This window comes from Cryptomeria japonica, chromosome 5, assembly GCF_030272615.1.
Source record: "Cryptomeria japonica chromosome 5, Sugi_1.0, whole genome shotgun sequence".
NCBI classification, from domain to species: Eukaryota; Viridiplantae; Streptophyta; class Pinopsida; order Cupressales; family Cupressaceae; genus Cryptomeria; species Cryptomeria japonica.
This window is the reverse complement of record NC_081409.1, coordinates 769,423-782,626: the sequence shown is the minus strand read 5'-3', so window position 1 is coordinate 782,626 and position 13,204 is coordinate 769,423. Positions and strand designations below refer to the sequence as shown.

General features: G+C 38.2%; 1 protein-coding gene across 3 annotated transcripts in view; it reads right to left on the bottom strand.

Moving 5' to 3' along the window:
• Positions 1-13,204, bottom strand: part of LOC131073130 (dol-P-Man:Man(7)GlcNAc(2)-PP-Dol alpha-1,6-mannosyltransferase) — a 291,571-nt gene that overhangs the window by 31,583 nt on the left and 246,784 nt on the right. The gene's annotated exons all lie outside the window — the stretch shown is intronic.

The following is a 13,204-nucleotide window of genomic DNA, read 5'->3' as shown; positions in this document are numbered from 1 at the left end:
ATCAAACCATAAATAATGGACCATATAAAATGAACTAATATGCACCCTCCCTATGCCAATAGACCCCATTTCTATGGAAATATTCTTACAATAAGATAATGTAACTAGAGTGAGAAATAAAAGCCACATTTCAGATCATACTTACTAGATTCAAACTCTCTTGAGTTTTTCATGGACCAGCTAGGACTTGTACCTAAGACCTTCCATTTGCTATTGGAGTGCTCTACCACAAGTCAATAGCTCCTTTAGGACCAGTCTATCTTTGGTCTAGGTGTGGCTTATTTCTACCACCTTCAATTAAGCCACTCTATAGAATGCTTGGAGCTCCTAGCCTAACCTAGCTTTGATACCATGTTGAGCTTTTCATGGACCAGCTAGGACTCAAACCTAGAACCTTCCATTGTTGATGGTGTGCTCTACTAATTGAGCTACTAACTCCTTTAAGACTAGTCCATCTTCAGTTTAGGTGTGGCTTATTTCCAACAATTTCACCACACACTAATAAGCTAATTTTGTTTGGACTTGAACTTAGCATTTGGGCTTGGTAAATTTAGAAAACCATGAAATATAGAATTTTTTTTAGGAATTAAAGGTTTTTAAATGCACAATTCTCTAAATTAACTTTTAAGACGTACAAAACTAATGAGCTACAAGTAATTTTGATCTCATACAAAAGTATACATCAAACTAAGGTTGAAAAACCATGAGAGTACTCACAGGTCAAATAACGAGACGAATAAATCATCAATAAACTCAAGGCCACCTTATGTTAAAATGGGCAGTGATTTTTATTACAAAAAATAGTGAAAATGTGCCTTTAAACCCTAAAATTTGCCCAGAAATTTGTTCGTTTAGTGTGTATTACAAAAAGCGTTTTTTTAGGGTTTAATATTGTTATTTTTTGTCACGTGAAAAGAAGAGGCACAACTAGGTAGGAAACGACATGGTGCAACTGAGCACAAGATGACAAACTAGGCAAGAGACGAAGCTTATGGCTGATCATTCACTGAGGTGACCTCTATTCACTACTTGCAAACTACAACTACCCCACAACCACAATTCATTTTCTATTGCCTTGTTGAGGTATCATGATTCACAGGAGGGTCCTGAACAATATTTTTCTTTTATTAATTTAGAGCAAATTTTTCTATTTATTAATATTTGTATATTACAATCCAACATTGATAGTATCTAGTATATATTGTTGAGCACACGATTATACTTATAGGGGCAGGGCTGAATCGGTATAATAATAACTTTTATCAATTTAAACTTTATGAATCACAATTACAATTATCACAAACATGCAAAGAACACAATAACACAATATTTGCATGCAAACCCTTACAAGAGAAAACCATGGCAAAAAACTCGCTTTATATAAAAATTTCTTTACAAATTTAGAGGCACCAACCCCTCACTCAATTCATGAACACTTGTTCACTAGAGGCACCAAACCCTCATTCAGTTTTCCACCTTAATAATGTCACTTCTCCAACGGATGATGGATTCACTAGAATGCTTTTCTTCAAACTGCCATAAATCTCCTTCTCAAATCCCTTATAATCTGATCAAAAGACTCACAAAATATCAACAATCTCCTCTCAAAAATTTGTTAAAAACTCCTCATATACTTAAGTCTGAGATGATCTTCATATAATGCTCTCTCTTAATCTGGTGTATGTTCTTGATCTATTCACTTTCCATTCACGCCCACTTTTCCAACTCTACTACAATGGTTATTTATACCTTCATGTCTCTATGAAAGGATATCTCTTTGAATGGTCATAGCTTTTAAGTATTGTCACCTTTTCATTAATCACAACCTTTGTATTTTGTTTACTCTTTTTACTTCCTTATTACTAATCGTGTCTTTTGTCTAGGATATTTTCTTTTTAAACAAAAACAAAATACACTTCAATCTCACCTTCTAGGAAAACAAACCGCTGCAAACTAACTATTATTTAATTGCTGACTCTAACAAATATTGGTTTTAGCGACAATTAAACTAATCGCATGTTGTGTCTATTGTTGATTTATTTCAATGATAAATGACTGTCTTTTAATGATGTACTTTCAATGTTCTATTCGCTATTCATGTATCTTAACCATCGCTCTTATCACTGCTCATTTCTTAATGTATAGAATTAGTTATCATTTCTTTAATAAAGTCGGCTACCATCAAATTCTGATCAGTCATCTTGATGTGGACAAGGCCTGATCATGGTGAGGTTCTAATTACTAGATTCATATTGCTTTTACCAATGACATCAATGACAAACATTTCAACAATTTTCCCCTTTGTCATTGATGGCAACATCTCAAGGAAATGATTTGATCTTGAATATACAATGCTCCCACTTGCTCAAAAGACTCCCTTGTCTCAACTTCTCCCCATTTGACATCAATGGCAAAGGCATAATAGTGCAATGAAAAGCTCTCCTTTATATGTTGTTTTTCTTGGAAGAATAGGATATTGCCCCTAATTTTTGTTTGAGAAACTGAAAAGTCTCTTTGGGAAGAGGATTTGTAAATATATCTGCCACTTGTTCTTTGGTAGTAACATATTCCATCTTCACTTGTTGTTCTTCAACCTTTTTCCTCAAGAAATGATATTTGATGGGAATGTGTTTAGTCCTTGATTACATCACCGGATTTTAGGAAATATTAATTTGGCACTTGTGTTATACAAAATATAGGTGTCGGGTGATCATACTCCACTTCGGTATCTTTCAATGTTTGATGCATCCAAAGAACCTGAGTACAACATGAAGTTGCTACTATGTACTTGTTGACGTGTGTTTTGTACACGATCATACACAGAATAAAATACCCAAAGGCATCTTATCCTCTCTTGAATAAAGTCTCTAACTGCTGAAGATTCGCATGAAGGATCAGTTAGGATGACTCCAATGTTCTGGTTAGTAGGGTCTCTACGTGTGGACAAGCTCGCCGTGGTATGATGTGATTTGCTGTATCCTCAAGGGGTCTTACGCTTCCGAAAGCCTGAAATTTTACTAAACTAAGAAGCTTTTCAAAAAATAACAAAAGGATAGGGTTTTGAAAGAAGTTTAATCTAGTCTAACCCTAAGAATGACTTTGTGTGAACAAGACTTGGTAAGATTCAACCAACTTCAATTTTGCCATAAGATAACAACTTAATTGAAATTGATGCGATCTTCTAAGGTAACAAATGATTTTCAACGTATCAAAGATCAAAGACACTACCACGAAGGTACATATCCAAGATACAATGATGATTGAAGGTTAAGTGATTCAGGTATTCTCCAGTCGACCACGCAAGGCGTTCCTACAATCAGCAAGAAGCTAGTGGTATGGAAAGCGAATCCTACCAAAGATCAAGTCTCACACTATGTCCTTCAAATTAACACACTACTTTGATTGAGCATGATTCAAGTAAATTGAACAACCATGAAGATAACCAAGAAAGTTGCAACAAAACACCATAACTTCAATATTTCATTGATTTCAAAGTCATCATGTACAACAATTGCTTGAATTCCTTTCCTCAAACTCAATCTTGCTACAAAAGTCAAAATTGCTTCTAATCTCTCTAATACATCAAACCTTCTCTCTTCTCTATTACATTACTATTCTATTCTATGAAATGAAAAATGAGGGTATAAATAGCATCCTCAATTACAATGAAAGGTCCAGATTGAAAGTAGATCAACGGTTAAGATCATGACACCTAAACCCTAATTAGGGTTTGTTACAAATGGCCTCCTTTTTACTGAACAATATTAAATGCATAGCCAAATATTAAATTTGGCACAAAAACCTAGGAGACAAACCAATGACAATTAAGATGCCATGTCATCTATAACAACCTATCATCTAGAATCTTATTCCCTTTCCAATTCTCTTTTTTAGCATATGTAATGAATCTTGACACGATTCCTTCGATCTCAGCAATTGGAATCTCAGGAAGATTCTTCATACTTTCTTCCAAATGGATGACTTGATCGAATGCATCTAGAAGAGCTGCGTCCCATGAAGATTCAAGTTCCTTTGTTCTTTCAATCAGGAGCATGGTGGCAAACATCTGATCATATTGCTCGTCTGTGATATTAGTGTCCTTGCAAAAGATGACCTTGATTCTATCCTCTAATTCCTGCATATCCACATCTGTCTCAACTTCGATCCTCCTGCCAAGAATGGTACGTAGTACCTCAAATACTCTGTCCTGGATAGGATTGATCACCTCCTCAACTTGACTACATTTAGTACTGATGTCCTCGAAGAGAACTTCCTTCATCTGGAGTAAGGTGGACCACTGAAGCAAACTGTGAGATCCTCCATCCATGATCTTTTCTTGCGCTAAGACCTTCCTTGATGTGTGTCTAATTACTTTCAAGACAGGAATGATAACATCTTTGGTATGAGCAAATGCGGCTACTGTTATCATCAAATTGTGGATTATCTCAAGAACTTGGATAGCTTGATGAATAGTCTTCATCATCCTTGTTACAAATTCTACGGCAACTGTATGAGATTTATCCATCCAAGTACTCGTACGCTGGACCATATTCCTGAATCTTTCTGCCTCATTAATTGATTGAAGGGGAAGTGCCTGTATAGGTGATCTTGCTGGATCCTGACGTCCTAAAGGCTCATTGAGATGACTGAAATATGTCCTCCATGCACCGACCTCTCTCTCAAGCTTTCTATTCTTCTCCATTTCTTCTCTAAGCTTGTCTTTCAATGCCTCAAATGAATCTGTGGTATCATCTAGTGTTTGCTCAGCTGTGGATGGACCTAGCTCAAATGTCTCTACATCATATTCCTTTGCTAAGATCTCACCTTCATACTTGTCTACTGCCGGTGTAGCTATCTGTAATTTTCTGGATCCAGTCTCATCTCTAATCATCTTGGACATCTTGGTAGCCTTTCTCTTTTCTGTCATTTCCTGGGAATGTCCAACAAGGCTCTCTAAATCAATCACATTGTCCTCGTCCTCTACTACGATCACCTTGGTTAATCTTTCCTTCAACCAATCTGGGATGGCCGATCTTGTCTCTTGAACTTGAATTTCCTTATGCACTACTTCTTCTTGTCTGGGAGGAGATGTTACTTCGTTATCTTCTTTATCTTCATCTAGCTCATAATCTTGGAGAGATCCACCTGGTGACCTTTGCGGTGCTTGTCCTTCTTCCTGCCTATCGTTCTGTACCATCGACTCCATGGATTCTTCTACTTGAAGTGTCCTCCTCTCTGGTTTAAAAGATGTACCGAATGAACGATCACGATTGACTCCCTGTTTCCTCTTGGAAGATTCCTTCTTTTCTGATCTTTCTTTCCTCTTCGAACCTCTTGGATGGAGATTGCCCTCACTGGCACATCGAAGGTTACCTTCACCTGAATTTCTAGGATTAGGATTGCCTTCACTCACACTAGCTCCACCTTCGACTGGTTTCTCCTCCAAAGTGAAAGTCATAGTTATGCCTTGCTCTCTCAACTTCTGATGCTGTACGTCAACCCATCTGCGAGTACAAGACAAGACTGGAGCCATCAAAGCATCCAAATCCACAACCTCGGGCTCATTCCAATCTAACCTTACTGACTTACTTTCTCAATCATAGGATGACTGGATATGTCTGCCACTGTCCTGAGCTTGGTCGGCCACTCTGTAAATCTTGCATTTCTTGATGAAATCCAAAGGCAATCTAGAATGCATTTTTCGTTTCACTTCAAGATCATCTAAGAGATTCATCATAAAATCTTCAATTTGGTACTCATGCTTAAACTTCCTACCGACTGTCTCCTCTAAATGTCCATGTGGATCAAAGCTTTCTCTCAAAGCAAAGGATGAAAAAGAATACAAGGCTAACTCCTTCTCTGCGTCATCCATGGCTAAAGCATTAGGACATACCTCAACTGAATTGCCCAATATAATAGGTACCGGAACTCCATTTCCATGTCTGTGTCTGAATGCCTTCGCATAAGCTGCCAACTGTCTTGTTACCTCAAGTAACACAATTCTGTCTGTCGAATATCTCGGCAACATGTATGGAGGTAAAGGACATCCATGTACTCTAATATAAGTGAACTTCGGAAATTGAATAAACCAAGCACCATACCTCTTTATTAATTTCTGTGCATCCTAAGATAATCTGTTGTGAATCCCACCTTGCAACGTCCTTGTGATGTTCATCGTGAAGGTATCATTAACTAACTTGTAGTTGCTTCCTGGCGGATGATGCAAGTAGGCATAGGAATCACAAGCTCTGACCTCGTCGGGTCCCCTTCCAATCACTCCTCTGTGAGGTAGTCCTGCGTACTCAAAACTCCTGATCAATGCATAGATGACGTATGAACTCATGTGGAAGGACTTGGTAGCCTTGAGTCTCCTCAACTGTACGTCCAAGCAATGGCTAATCATTCTAGCCCAATGAATTGTTCCTTTACCCTGAACTATCACCTGGATGAAGTAGAACATCCACTTTTCAAAGTAAAAAGCTTGAGGTGCACCTGTGACTCGATTGAGCATTGTAATCAAATCTCTGTACTCCTCCTGGAAATCGATCCTGTGTGGTGTGTTCGGTACCTTGCTCAGACGAGGACGACTCTTGAGTAACCAGTTCTTGTTGATGATGCTTAGACAAGCATCTGGATCATCTTCGTACATTGACCTGGCTCCTTCTATGCTCTTGTATATCATGTCTCTGTGCTCTGGAAGATGGAAAGCTTTACTTATAGCTTCCTCTGAAAGATACGCCAAAGTGTTTCCTTCATTGGACACGATCGTTCTGGATTGAGGATCATAATGACGAGCACACTCGATCATCAACTCATGACACTGTACTGCTGGAGGGAAGCCGACCGCCTTAATGATGCCACTTTCAATTATCCTCCAGGCGACAGGTGATGTCTTACCAATGTAAGGGACATCTCGAAACTTCTTCGTGCTGAAGTTGCCCAAGTTGGTATCTCCAATGTTGCTCCACTTCGACACGATCTTGGTCTCCACTTCTTCGGTCTTCTGATCTTCTTTCATGAGAGCTGGACGACTGGTGGATGCTCCCGCCTTCGGGGTCGCCATACCTACACAACATTTCACAATAAGAAACTGGATTTTGCAATGCATAACATAGATTAGAGAGTAAATTTTAGTAAACTTCATGATAAGTCTTTGAGTTATCATTTCCTAAATAACGATTGAGCTAGGGGAATTCAAAATTCAAAATTCAAAATTCAAGCTATGACGATCAACGTTCAAAATTAAAACAATAAAGCCAAATCGCCATACCTTTCTCGAGAGCTAACACTAGAATGCAAAATGAATAAAATTCGCCTAGGCAAAATTGACGTTAGATGGCCTCAACGTGATCTCCTCTTCAAGTTAGCAACTTCGCCACCTTTTGGGATATCTTTTACGTCCTTGGCAAATTCGCCCAAGTGAAACTTCAAGTTCGCACTTCCTTTTGATGATACTTGCGCCTCCCTTGCTTGAACTAAAATTCGCACCTCAAAACACCACTCGCATTTCTCCTTTGTCTTCTTCAAATCGCACTTGAAATGGTAAAATGAGAATGTGAAAATACAATCTTCATCTCCCCTTTATAAGCGCTCACCTCAATTACCATTGGGCCGACTTGGTAAAAATAAGGCAATTAAAACGATTTTTTAAATAAAAATAAAAGGCCGACCTCCATAAACCAAGCGCTTCATTTAATTTTTTAAATGATTAATAATTAATTATTAAATGCCTTTATTATTTAAATTGTCAAATTCGATTTTTACAAAGGCAAAAAAAATAATTAATAAATATCAAACGCAATATTTAAATGCTAATTAATTGAATCTTTTAATTTCTCGAATTTTAGCATTTAAAATAGATTCAAAAATATTTGTTTAGCGTCAAAATTTGAAAATGAAAAATACATACCTCATCGCCCTGGTCCCTGACTGAGGGACAGGAGCGATCCATCAACTTGGTCTTGATTCTTGCAATTTTGACGTTCAAAGTCCCCATTCTTTCGTTGAATTTGGCATTCTTGCTAGGGATTTCGAGCTAGGTTGACTTGCTTGTGTGAACGAATGCCTCTAGATGTGATATCGCCCTGGTCCTTTGGAGAGGGACAGGAGCGAACTTCATAGTTTCTCCTTGATCTTGCTTTTTAAATCTCGAATCTCCATAATAAGGCGAACAATAATGTTATTTCTTCATTCCATGCTTGTCTCACGTGACTTCTACAAGGCGTTTTTGATGTTTGGAGGATCATCGCCCTGGTCCCTTGGAGAGGGACAGGAGCGATCCATGTGTTTTCTCCATTTCAAGCTTAAATTGGTAACATCTTAACGTTCACCTCCTTTGTATCACCTTCCAAATGATGTTTTTAAACCTTGTGCAACTTGTCTTTGACGTGATCTTCAAAGGATAACAAGTGACTTAGCAAATATCGCCCTGGTCCCTTGGTGAGGGACAGGAGCGATCCTGGTGTTCCTCTCCTTGATCTCGCTTCTTTGATCACCAATCCTCTTTATAAGGCGAATAATAATATTGTTTCTCTATTCCACGCTTGTCTCATTTGTTTTATCAAAGCATTTTCAATGTTTGGAGGATCATCGCCCTGGTCCCTTGGAGAGGGACAGGAGCGATCCTTGTGTCTTGGCTCAAATTTGCAAACTCTTGATCTTTGCCTCTTGTTCATCGCTTTCCAAATGGCGTCCTTGACCTTGTGCGACCCTGCCTTGACATGCATTTGAAGGAAAATGAAGGTTTTAATAAAAATCGCTTTGGTCCTTGTCCAAAGGACAGGAGCGATATAGCTTCTTTGTACAAATTGGTATTCATTTGACGTTTAAAACCTTTGTATATCATCTTCAAAAGACACCTTGGACCTTTTATCATCTCGCATAACCTTGACTTAACGTGATTTTTGGGAGATTTGGCCAATATGGTGGATATCGCTCTGGTCCCTGCCTGAGGGACAGGAGCGAACTTCAATGTTTTGAGCTTGTCTTTGCTTCTATTGACTTGTAATTACTTTCATCGTGCAAAATAAAGTCCCTTTGATCTCCTTGGATACTTGATACTTGATAAACTTTCAAAATCTAGGCCCTTATAGGAATTTCGCTCTGGTCCCTTCCTGAGGGACAGGAGCGAATTAGGGTATTTTAATGCAAATCCTTCAATTTGGTGATCTTCGTAACTTTGTGTTTGATTGAGATGCCTCGAAATGTCCTTGCCACCTTATATCCGGACTTTGAGTGTCTTGAACTTGGAGGAAAAGCGACATAATCATTATATCGCCCTGGTCCCTTGGAGAGGAATAGGAGCGATTTTGCTCTTGTAGGCTTTGTCTCACTTTGCTAACTTTAAAAATTATCTTCAATGGTCTCGTCATACCTCCTTTCATTCATCCATGCCTTGGAATTCATTGTAACCTGGCAAGAAATTTGTCTAAGACAAAAATCGCTCTGGTCCCTGACTGAGGGACAGGAGCGAACTTGGGCATTTGGGTCCTTTGTTGGTGTTTGGTAATCTTCAATTTGTCTTCAACGGGTTCAATTCACCTCCTTTCTTGCCTTTGAACGTAAAACTTGCTTGATCTTTGCCCAAAACATGCATCATGAAGAATTTCGCTCTGGTCCCTGGGAGAGGGACGGGAGCTACAATGGTTTTCGCCCTGGTCCCTGACTGAGGGACAGGAGCGATTTTGCATATTTGGGTCATTCTCCTTCATGACGGCACTTCAAGTTATATTCATTTGATAAAACACATCTCCTTGGACCTCTTCAAATCGTCAAGTCATTAAAATCCTGCAAGGACAAAATAATATTTGATTTTGAGCTCCGGTCCTTCACTGAGGGACAGGAGCGATTTTGCTCCCTTGGGCATTTCCGTGTTCGTGAAATTCTTCAATTTATATTCAACGGAAAGATCATGCCTTTCTCTATCACTTCCAATTCGAAATTCATCTTGACCTTGCAGAGACAGTGAGATTTTTGAAAACGAGCTCCGGTCCTTCACTGAGGGACAGGAGCGATTTTGCTCCTACAGGCCAAAATATCAAGTTTTCACACATTTAATCACTTCACAAGGCAAAAACAAATCATTCCCAATGCCCGGGATCAAAAATCAAAAAACTCAAAATTTAGTCAAAATTACTCAATTGGATAAAAATTCATATTTCATCATCAACACTTAGGCAAATTAAGACTCTGCACCCAAAATTCCAATTGAAAATAGACCATTTTTGGCGAATTCATTTCATTCAAAATTGCATCCTACAAAAGGAAGCTTAAAAAGCTCTCAAAACTGACTGGACTCTGGCCTGAAAGGACAGTAACGGAAACCCTAAGGCTTGACCCTAAATCCAGACAACTGACAAACTACCAAAACCCTAAAAAGCAAAGCGAAAGGCGAGCAAAAACGAGCAAAAAAAGGGGGTCCCCATGTCAAATGGGGCGATGCGTGAAATGGTCACAACAGTACTCTACTTCAGTAGGGGTTGGAGAGACTAAATCTTGTTTCTTACTAAACCATGAAACAAGACTGTTGCCTAGAAAGAACGCATTGCCACTAGGACTCTTTCCATCATCCAAACTACCTGCCCAATCTGCATCTATATATGCTCTTAAGGTGGAATCTTCACCTCTTGGGTACCATAAGCCAAAATTCAAGGTTCCTTTCAAGTATTTAAAGATTCTCTTCACTGCTTGTACATGTGTCTTTTTATGGGCTGCTTGAAACCTTGCTACAATCCCAACTACTTGCATAATATCTAGTCTTGAGGCTGTCAAAAAAGGAAACTTCCTATCATAGATATGTAGAGCATTTGATTAGCCTCGGGAGATTCATCATCTTTACTTAACCTACACCCTGTGACCATAGGAGTACTCAGAGGACTGCTCATAGGATTGCATTCCTCCATCCTAAGGTTAAACCTTTTCAACATTTCTTTAGCATATTTTGTTTGTGAAATAAAAATTCCCTCAGTGAATTGAGAGACTTGTAACCCTAGGAAGAAAGAAAGTTCACCCAACAAGGACATTTCAAACTTTTTTTGCATCTGATGAGCAGAATCTCAATACATACTATTTTTTCTACCTCCAAAGATGATATCATCGACATATACTACACCAATTAATTGATGCTCATCTTCAATCTTGAAGTAGAGATTGTTGTCTTCTACACCTCTCTTGAATCCTTGGTCTTGCAAGTATTTGTCCAATCTAGAATACCAAGCTCTAGGGGCTTTCTTTAATCCATAGAGAGCTTTCTTGAGCTTGCATACATAATCTTTGTGTTCTGACAAGATGAATCCTTCAGCTTGTTCAATATAAACCTCTTCCTCTAGATGTCCATTAAGGAATGCTGACTTGACGTATATTTGATGAATTTTGAAGTTTTTGTAACAAGAAAATGCTAGAAACATTCTTATGGCCTCTATGTGCAACTGGGGCAAATGTTTCTTCAAAGTCAACCCCTTCCACTTGTGCATAGCCTTTACATACTAACCTTGCTTTATTTTTCACCACTTGACCATCTTCATTTAGTTTATTTTTGAAGACCCATTTGATACCGATTACATTTTTGTTTCTTCAAAGTCAACCCCTTCCACTTGTGCATAGCCTTTACATACTAACCTTGCTTTATTTTTCACCACTTGACCATCTTCATTTAGTTTATTTTTGAAGACCCATTTGATACCAATTACATTTTTGTCCTTGGGTCGTGGGACAACTTCCCAAGTTTCATTTTTATCTATTTGGTTTAAATCTTCTTCCATGGCTCTTACCCAATGTGTGTCTTGGCTAGCTTCCATGAAATCTTTGGGTTCAGTCGTAGAAGATAAAGCAATGTGCTTTGGTGTCATTGCCAATCTTCTTCTTGTCTGAATTTTTGTATCCATGTCACCAACGACTAAGTCTTCTGGATGATTTCTTTGAACAAACTTTGAAGGTGTTTTGGGTGCCTTTGTTGTAGTAGACTTCTCATTTTCAACTTCTTTTTCTTCTTCTTCTTCATTGCATTTCTCTTCCTCTTCATGATCAACTTCTTGAGTTATTTATTTATGATGTATGTGTTTTCATCAACATGAACACTTCTCCTTTCAATTATGTAACCTATTATTGTAACACCTAAATGCTTTGCTCCTTGAAGAATAGCCAATAAATATTCCTGCATCGGCTCTTGTATCAAACTTCCCTCAGTTTTCTTTATATCTCCTTATGCAGCCCTTGCTACCAGATACTTTGAAATACTTAACAATAGCAGACCTTCCTTCCTAAAGTTCATATGGAGTCTTATCATGATTGACTCTAGTTTGTGCATTATTTAAAATATAGACTTTTGTATGCACTGCTTCTCTCCATAATGAATTTGATAATTTGGACTCCTTAAGCATGGTCCTTGACATTTCTTGTACGGTCCTATTGTTCCTTTCCACAACTTCATTCTGTTGTGGTGTTTTGGTAGTTGAGAAGTGTCTCCTACTCCCATGTTTTTCACAAAACTCCTCACATTCTTGAGATGAACCCACCCCCTCTATTAGATCTTAGGCATTTTATTTTCAATCTAGTTTCATTTTCTACTAAGGCATTAAATATCTTGAACTTTTTTAGTGCTACAGATTTTTCCTTAAAAAATGTGACCCAAGTAAATCTAGAGTAATTATCTATTAGCAACATAGAGTGTCTTTCACCTAGTATACTTTTTGTTCATGTTGGTTGACAAAGATTTGTATGAACACGCTCTAATGGCTTGTGTTGACATGGCTAAAATCGCGGAAGTCCAACTTAATCTGGCCAACGCAGAACAAAATGCTAAGTATCCTATCCTCTCTTGAGATAAGGAAATCCCTAATGCTAGGTTAAATTGATCAATGGGGAATGACCTCAAGGTTTCGGTTGTCAGGTCTTGACTGCAAGATAGCTCAACGGTCGATGTGTTTTGCTGGAAACACAAAGGGGGCTTACGGTTAGACAGAATTGGTTTCGTACAGGTTCCCTAAAATCTTATAGTTTGATTTCATCCGATTTGCCTTTAACATGATGCTACTTTAGCTTGACTTGTAGGTTTAAAAAAGGAAAAAAGGGGGATAAGGATAGAGAGTAATAAGAACAGCTAGCTAGAAATATTGAGACACATAGATGGAAATCTTAAAATAACTAGAAATTACTTTGCCAGCAAATGAGCACACCTAGGTAAAAACCAATGCAATCATCTAGGAAC